Below are 6,858 nucleotides of genomic sequence, written 5' to 3' on the forward strand. Positions count from 1 at the left end.
GCATCAGAGTTAGCAGCATCAGAGTCAGCAGCATCACAGTTAGCAGTGTCAGAGATGGCAGCATCAGAGTCAGGAACCTACGGTCTCCCCTACAGTCTCCTCATGGTTAATCTCTACTGCAATCTCTACTGGTAAGAGACTATTTGTTCTGTAATTCATTGACAAACCCTCTCTCTGGCATAAGTGTGACTGTATAGCCAGGTGTATAGGCATACATATAGGATGTGATGTGGGTTGCCAGGCATAACTGATGTGTGACTGGCAGCGGGTATCTTCCAATCAGGGCTGATTAGCATGCAGTGGGTGGGACTAGAAAGGAGGAGAAGATCTCCTGGTGAGATCAAATGTGAGCTGAACTGTAAGCAACAGCCTCTCTGGGGGGACAAATAGCATGCATGATTCCTGTGTGTGTATGTGTTTGTGTGTGTGTGCGTGCTACTGTAGACATGTTTATGTCAGAAGTGTGAGTGCACGTGTGTGTGTGTGTGTGTGTGTGTGTGTGTGTGTGTGTGTGCATGCCTGTTTCAGTGGTGTATTTAATCTGTGTTTTGTGTGTGTGTGTGCACTTGACATGTTTATGCCAGACGTATGACTGCATGTGTGTGTGAGTGTGGAAACAGATGTTTGTGTCAGTTGTGTATTTATCTGTGTGTGTGTGTGTGTGTGTGTGTGTGTGTGTGTGTGTGTGTGTGTGTGTAAGTCCAAGTGTGTGTGTGTGTTTGTGAGTCTCTGTGTGTGTGTGTGTGTGTGTCTGTGTATGTGTTAGTCAAAGTGTGTGTGTGAGTGTGTGTGAATATGTGGCCATTATCTGCGGATAAAGCATCTTGCTCTGATTACTGGCTTGTTGGCAAATGGAGTGTCTGCGTGCTGTGTGCTACCTCAGCAGGCTAAAATAAAGGCAGTCAATGAGGCTTTGTCAAATCCTGTTTCTGAGGGACGCTCAGAACTCTCGCTGGCATCCGCCTTTCTTTTCTCTATCTCTCTCTCTCTCTCTCTATCTCCCATTTCTACACTCTTCCATAATTGATCTTTTCCTCCTCTGATGTTTTCCTGCAGTCCCTTACTGTTTCCCCACATGTTCACAGGACTCTCTCTCTCTCTCTCTCTCTCTCTCACACACACACACACACACACACACACACACACACACACACACACACACACACACACACACACACACACACACAACCAGCACAATATGGCTTCTGGGACTAAATTGCTCCCGTTACGGTAACACACAATGACTTGTGCTTGACGTGATGCAAGCAATCTATGAGCTCCGTTAATAGGCATCAGATTGGGCAATCCGACGCTGACATGCGCGGGCCCGGCGGTACGGAGCAGTGCCCAGGGGAGACGCGGGGAGACGGCTGCGGATGGATGCCTGCGTTTATGCGGGGCCCTAATTGTGTCTTTATTGGTGAGGGTTTCAGGGTGAGCGTGAGCGCCGTCTGTTAACTGTGAATCTACGCTCAAGCTCTGTCCTCCTCTCCTCCCCTCGTCTCGCCCCTCCTTTCTCCTCCTTTCCCTTGATTTGCACCCGTCCTCAAATCAGATTTGATCCATGAAAATAAATGAAACCTCATTTTCAGAGAGAGAAAGGGAGAGAGAGAGGGGGGGAAGGGTACGGACAAAGAGAGAAAAAACAAAGAGTGAGAAGGGAAGAGGGAAAGAGGAATGAAATGATGAAGGGATGAGGAATGAAAAAGAGCGGGAGAGAAGACTGACTGATTCTCAAGTTTCATCCCCCACTAACTGTATGTGTGCACCACCTATATGTATGAGGTGTTGATCTGCACAGTATGTGTGTATGTACTTGTGGAGCATCTATATGTCTGAATGTGTGGACCATCTATACTGTATGTGTGCGGATCATCTATGGCTGTGTGTGTGCATCTATAGGCTATGTGTGTATGTGTGGAGCATCTATATCCTGTGTTTCTATTTTGCACTTTCCTAATGCATGTATAATGAAAACTCATGAGTTGAGCCAAGGTCAACTGATTCAAGGTCAATTTCAAGGTCAAGGTCAATGTATCTGTATAGCCACAGCTCTGCTCAAGGTTTCTTCCTGTTAAAAGGGAATTTTTTTAACCCTGGGCCCTAACACCTAAGCGCTAGGGGTGATCAGGTTCAAGCTGGGCTCTGTGAAGGACCTTTGGGCGTGTTGATAATGTTAAGCCACTGCAGAAATAACGCAGAGAACTGAACTGAAAAATAGCAGGAGGTAAAGGGACCTCCAGTGAGACAGAAGACTGTAAAAAAGGGGCACTTGATGTATTCCCTGTCCTCTGTTGGGGTGTGAGGCGCTAGTGGCCCACAGGAGAGTGCTGAGGCATCAGGGTAATGTGATTGTGGGAGGTTTCATCAAAATGTGGGAGAAGAAGATGTGTGATGTGTGTATGAGATTGTATGTGTATGAGAGTACAGAGAGAAAAAAGAGAAGGAAATGTGTGTAAGAGAGAGAGAGAGAGAGAGAGAGAGAGAGAGAGAGAGAGAGAGATCGTACTAGAGTTGTTATAGAATACTGCACAGCTGGGATGAGAAGGGGGGAGAGCTGGTACGCCCATCCCGCACAAACAAACACACACACCCATATAAAAAGGATAAAGGATGATAAAATACCCAATATCTTCTTTAGAGGAGTTTTTCCACCCCTCCCACAGACACTGTGCAGTGACAATGGGCAAGTGTAGGAAGAGAATGGAAATATGCTGCTCAGCAGTCAGTCCCGTTGAGAGCAGGAGAGAATCGCCATCACTAGCCCTTCTCTGACCTTAAGGCACATATGAAGGATAAAACCTGATCAAATCACCTCATTCTTTCATTCAGAACATGAGCATAGAGCAGAATCAAGTATCTCATAAATCTCCTGTTCATAAGCGCGGCTGTCCCTCACTGCAGATGACCGTGGCACGCTGTGGTTACGGAAAGTGGAGAAATTGGAATTTAATGACAGCGGGATGAGTAATCATGTGCACTCATAAACTCACACACAGACACACACACACAGAGACACAGGCATAGACACACACACACACACACACACAAACACACACACACACACACACACACACAAACACACACACATCCACACATGGATATGTAATCAAAAGCCCTGATTGACTCGGAGCATCCAGAGTATCCCTTCTGTAGCACAGACACACACAAGGGGCTTTCACAGAGACAACAACTTTACCTTGAGATTAAGAGACCTGGGGAATAATCATCTGTCAGCATGTTAACAGTCCACAGAGACAGAGGGACACAAAGAGACAGTCACTCTCACTCACACACACACACACACACACACACACACACACACACACACACACACACACTCACACAGGTAGACAAGTGGACATGCCAAGCAGCAATTCCCTGTGTCTGGCAGGATCCCATCAACTAATACCTACACACACACACACACACACACACACACACACACACACACACACACACACAGACACACACACACACATACTGTACACACACAAATTGGTAACTATTCAAGCCCTTCCTTCATAGACAGCCTTGTAAGAATGTAAGAAGACACACACACACACATACACACACGCGCGCGCAAGAGCAAAATGCAGAGCCAGTCCTCAAACACACACAGAGTACAGTACCTTCATCACACACCTTAATAACACACCTGAAATTATGTAAAAAAATTAAACACACAACTGCGCACACATACACGTCCACAGAAGGAGAGAAAGATGAACATAGGGATGGTGACACAGAACAGGATATAGAGGCGTGTTAAAACACACACACACACACACACACACACACACACACACAAACACACAGCTGTTTTACCTTTACGCCATAAGTTTGGTTACACCTATAAGTAATCCAGAGTGTTCCAAAGGGAAACCCGCAGTCGCTTCCGTGCGCAGAGTACCACTTTGCCTAAATAAATCCAAGATATCTGTAAGCCTGTTATTGTTCGTGGAAAACTACATAGGTAGGCGAAATAGAATATTCTGACGAAACCTTTCCTTGATACATCCCCGTCTTCTCCTACATTCAAGGGCAGCTGATAACTCGTGCGGTTGCCCGTACTTCCCGGGTGCGCGAGAAGGCGCACGGAGCTCTCAGCGCATCTGAGGCTGATCGCGGAGGGCAGCTCGAGAAAGTGGAGGCGAAGGCGGGGCGAGGAGCAGCACTTACTGCCAGATGCACCTTCGCTGCCAATCGGAGGGTCTGCTGGTGTTTCTACTCTATGTTGGTCTTCAACACATGTTCCACACCTAAACATTAGCTATTACAGTAATTCAACACACCGTCAACAAGAGGTTAATGCCATGGATTTCGAAGGAGGACTCAACTCATATATCTATCAACCCCGGCGATTGCGAAAGGAAATCGATCAGCATGATCTCTCCGGTGTAACCACTATAGCACTTTAACGCGATATTTGAGTAGTTTCCGTCTGCGTACAACCGTTGTACGCTGTGTTGTCATATGTGTACAAAAGTTGTGAATTGTTCACGCAATTTCTGATGCTGCAGTTTGATTAGATGGCTAACGGTGGAAACATTTGTTTGGTAAGACTGGTCTGTACAGAGAGTTACTCCATATGAACTCGTGAGCTATCTTGCACTATATAAGTGCGCGGTAGCTCAATAACAGCAAGCATTACTGCATACTTTTTTTTATAGAAAGTTGATGAACTGAAAACTGAAACTATGTAAGATATAGCCCATCAAAGAAAGAACATATGAAATAGGTCTTAGTTTAATCATGATGGAGTAAGCGAAGAACCTAAACCCAGTAGGTCTACAAAATCTGCCTCTACTGTTCACGGGTGCCCGCTCCCGTTAGCTCCCCCATAATTCAAACTGTGAATGAAATTATTTTGACATAAATTATTGGATTGAAACCCCTACACACCATTTTCCATCTAACAGCAACACAACATTAGGCTTAGGCAGAAACTCCTGTAATGTTTTTCAGTTTGTGTATGAAAGAGCAACACCCTAATAATGATGCACAACACCATTTCTCTTTACTGCAAACAGGAGCGTAGCAGAAGATCCTGGGCCCCTGCATAGGCAGTCCTGATGGGCCCCCATGTTCCTCAACCCAGGTAAAATAAAATATATTCCAGACTTTTCAAGGGCCCTCGCTCCCCTTGGGCCCCTATAATCAGTAGTGGTTTTACCCCCAGTCCGACATTTGCTGACTGCAAATAAAATCAAGGTTTTGATTTGATTGTCCATCAGACTGACAAAAAAAAAGAAAGTAAATATGTAAATGTCCCTCTTCTACATCTCCTCAGTAGAGTGGCTGTGAAGTTACACTCTTTGGCATGTAAATACAGCACAGTAAGTGTTTTAATGTAAATTATAGAATGCATGTGGTGCTTGGAAATAGCATTCACCACTCCCTGTCTGGCGAGATGGGACGGGGAGGGTAAGTGAGCCTATAGCCATTTATCATCTGTAGCAATCATACCATTTCACAGCAGATACCCCCCATTCACTGCAGAGGCATCCATGCAAGTCGGCATCCAGCTGGCAAGGGGGTGGAGTGTGTGTGTGTGTGTGTGGGGAGGGGGGGGGGGCACGAAGACAGAGGGAGGAGAGTGCAGTGGCTATAGACCTCTCCAGAATAAGTCCCGCCTCCGTAACTTCTGTATCCATCCAACTTCCTGGCGTCGATTGTCTATGGGAAATAACATGGCGTTTCGAAATATCATAGGTAGCGAAGTAGAAAAAGCTGGTGGGCAGATTGGCCTACACACTTTTGCCATCTAGTTTCCACTGGATTTTTTGATTGTCGGTGCCGTTTAAGTTAAACGGTTTGAGCACAGGAGAGGTGGACCAGAACCGTTGGGCTTTGGGCTGGGTCTGCTTTGGATTTGATTCTGATAGACCATCTGATGAAACCAGAGAGAGAAAAGGCAAGGAAGAGAGAGGGAAAACAAGGAAGAGAGAGGAAAAGCAAGATATTTTGAGGAGCCATCTGCCGTTTGCCATCAACAGCCTCTATTCAAAATAATATTTACTTACACACACACACACACAGGAGAAAAGGAAGGCCTTACATGAACATAATACAATATGCACACCTCTGCTTTGCCACACTGAGAATATACAGAATTTGCCATCCGAATATTGGGTACTTACACCCCCAGTTAAAATGTCTTTGTGGAGAATGAAAGTTGACAGACTGAAAAGGCCCCATCCACCCGAGCCCAGCGCAGGCAGTGTGTGTGTGTGTGTGTATGTGTGTGTGTGTGTGTGTATGTGTGTGTGTGTGTGTGTGTGTATGTGTGTGTATGTGTGTGTGTGTGTGTGTGTATGTGTGTGTGTGTGTGTGTGTATGTGTGTGTGTGTGTGTGTGTGTGTGTGTGTGTGTGTGTGTGTGTGTGTGTGTGTATGTGTGTGTGTGTGTATGTGTGTGTGTGTGTGTGTGTATGTGTGTCTGGAGCAAACACCCTGAGCCAACGTATCCTCATGTGCATACTATCCATTCTGCTTTGTGGTCATTCAGAATATTTCCACTTCTGAGGCTTGTTGCTGTTTCCCTTGCAGTGTGTGTGTGGTGTATGTGTAAGGCTTGTTTCTGTTTTCCTTGTAGTGTATGTGTGTGTATCTGTGTGTATTTGTAAGGCTTCTTGCTGTTTCTCATGCAGTGTGTGTGTGGTGTGTGTATGTATGTATGTATGTATGTATGTATGTATGTATGTATGTATGTATGTATGTATGTGTGTGTAAAGCTTGTTGCTGTTTCCCTTGCAGTGTTAGTGTGTGTGTTGTTGTTGTTGTTGTTCCTCCTGCTGCTTCCCTGCAGAGGTGTGAGTGTATGAGAGGCTGGGAAGGAGATGTTCAGTTGGACCTT

At 45.7% G+C, this 6,858-nt stretch overlaps 1 protein-coding gene across 1 annotated transcript in view; it reads right to left on the minus strand.

Moving 5' to 3' along the window:
• Positions 1-4,018, minus strand: part of drd2a (dopamine receptor D2a) — a 31,822-nt gene extending 27,804 nt beyond the window's left edge. The window contains 1 exon segment of the mRNA XM_076291272.1: positions 3,829-4,018. The gene's annotated coding sequence lies outside the window, so the exon portion shown is untranslated.
• Between the last annotated feature and the right edge of the window lie 2,840 nt (positions 4,019-6,858).

Source organism: Alosa pseudoharengus, unplaced genomic scaffold (genome assembly GCF_046254945.1).
Source record: "Alosa pseudoharengus isolate Yale_2024_CS ecotype anadromous, Long Island Sound unplaced genomic scaffold, YU_APseudo_1.1 YU_APseudo_1.1_scf_18, whole genome shotgun sequence".
In the NCBI taxonomy this organism is placed as follows: Eukaryota; Metazoa; Chordata; class Actinopteri; order Clupeiformes; family Clupeidae; genus Alosa; species Alosa pseudoharengus.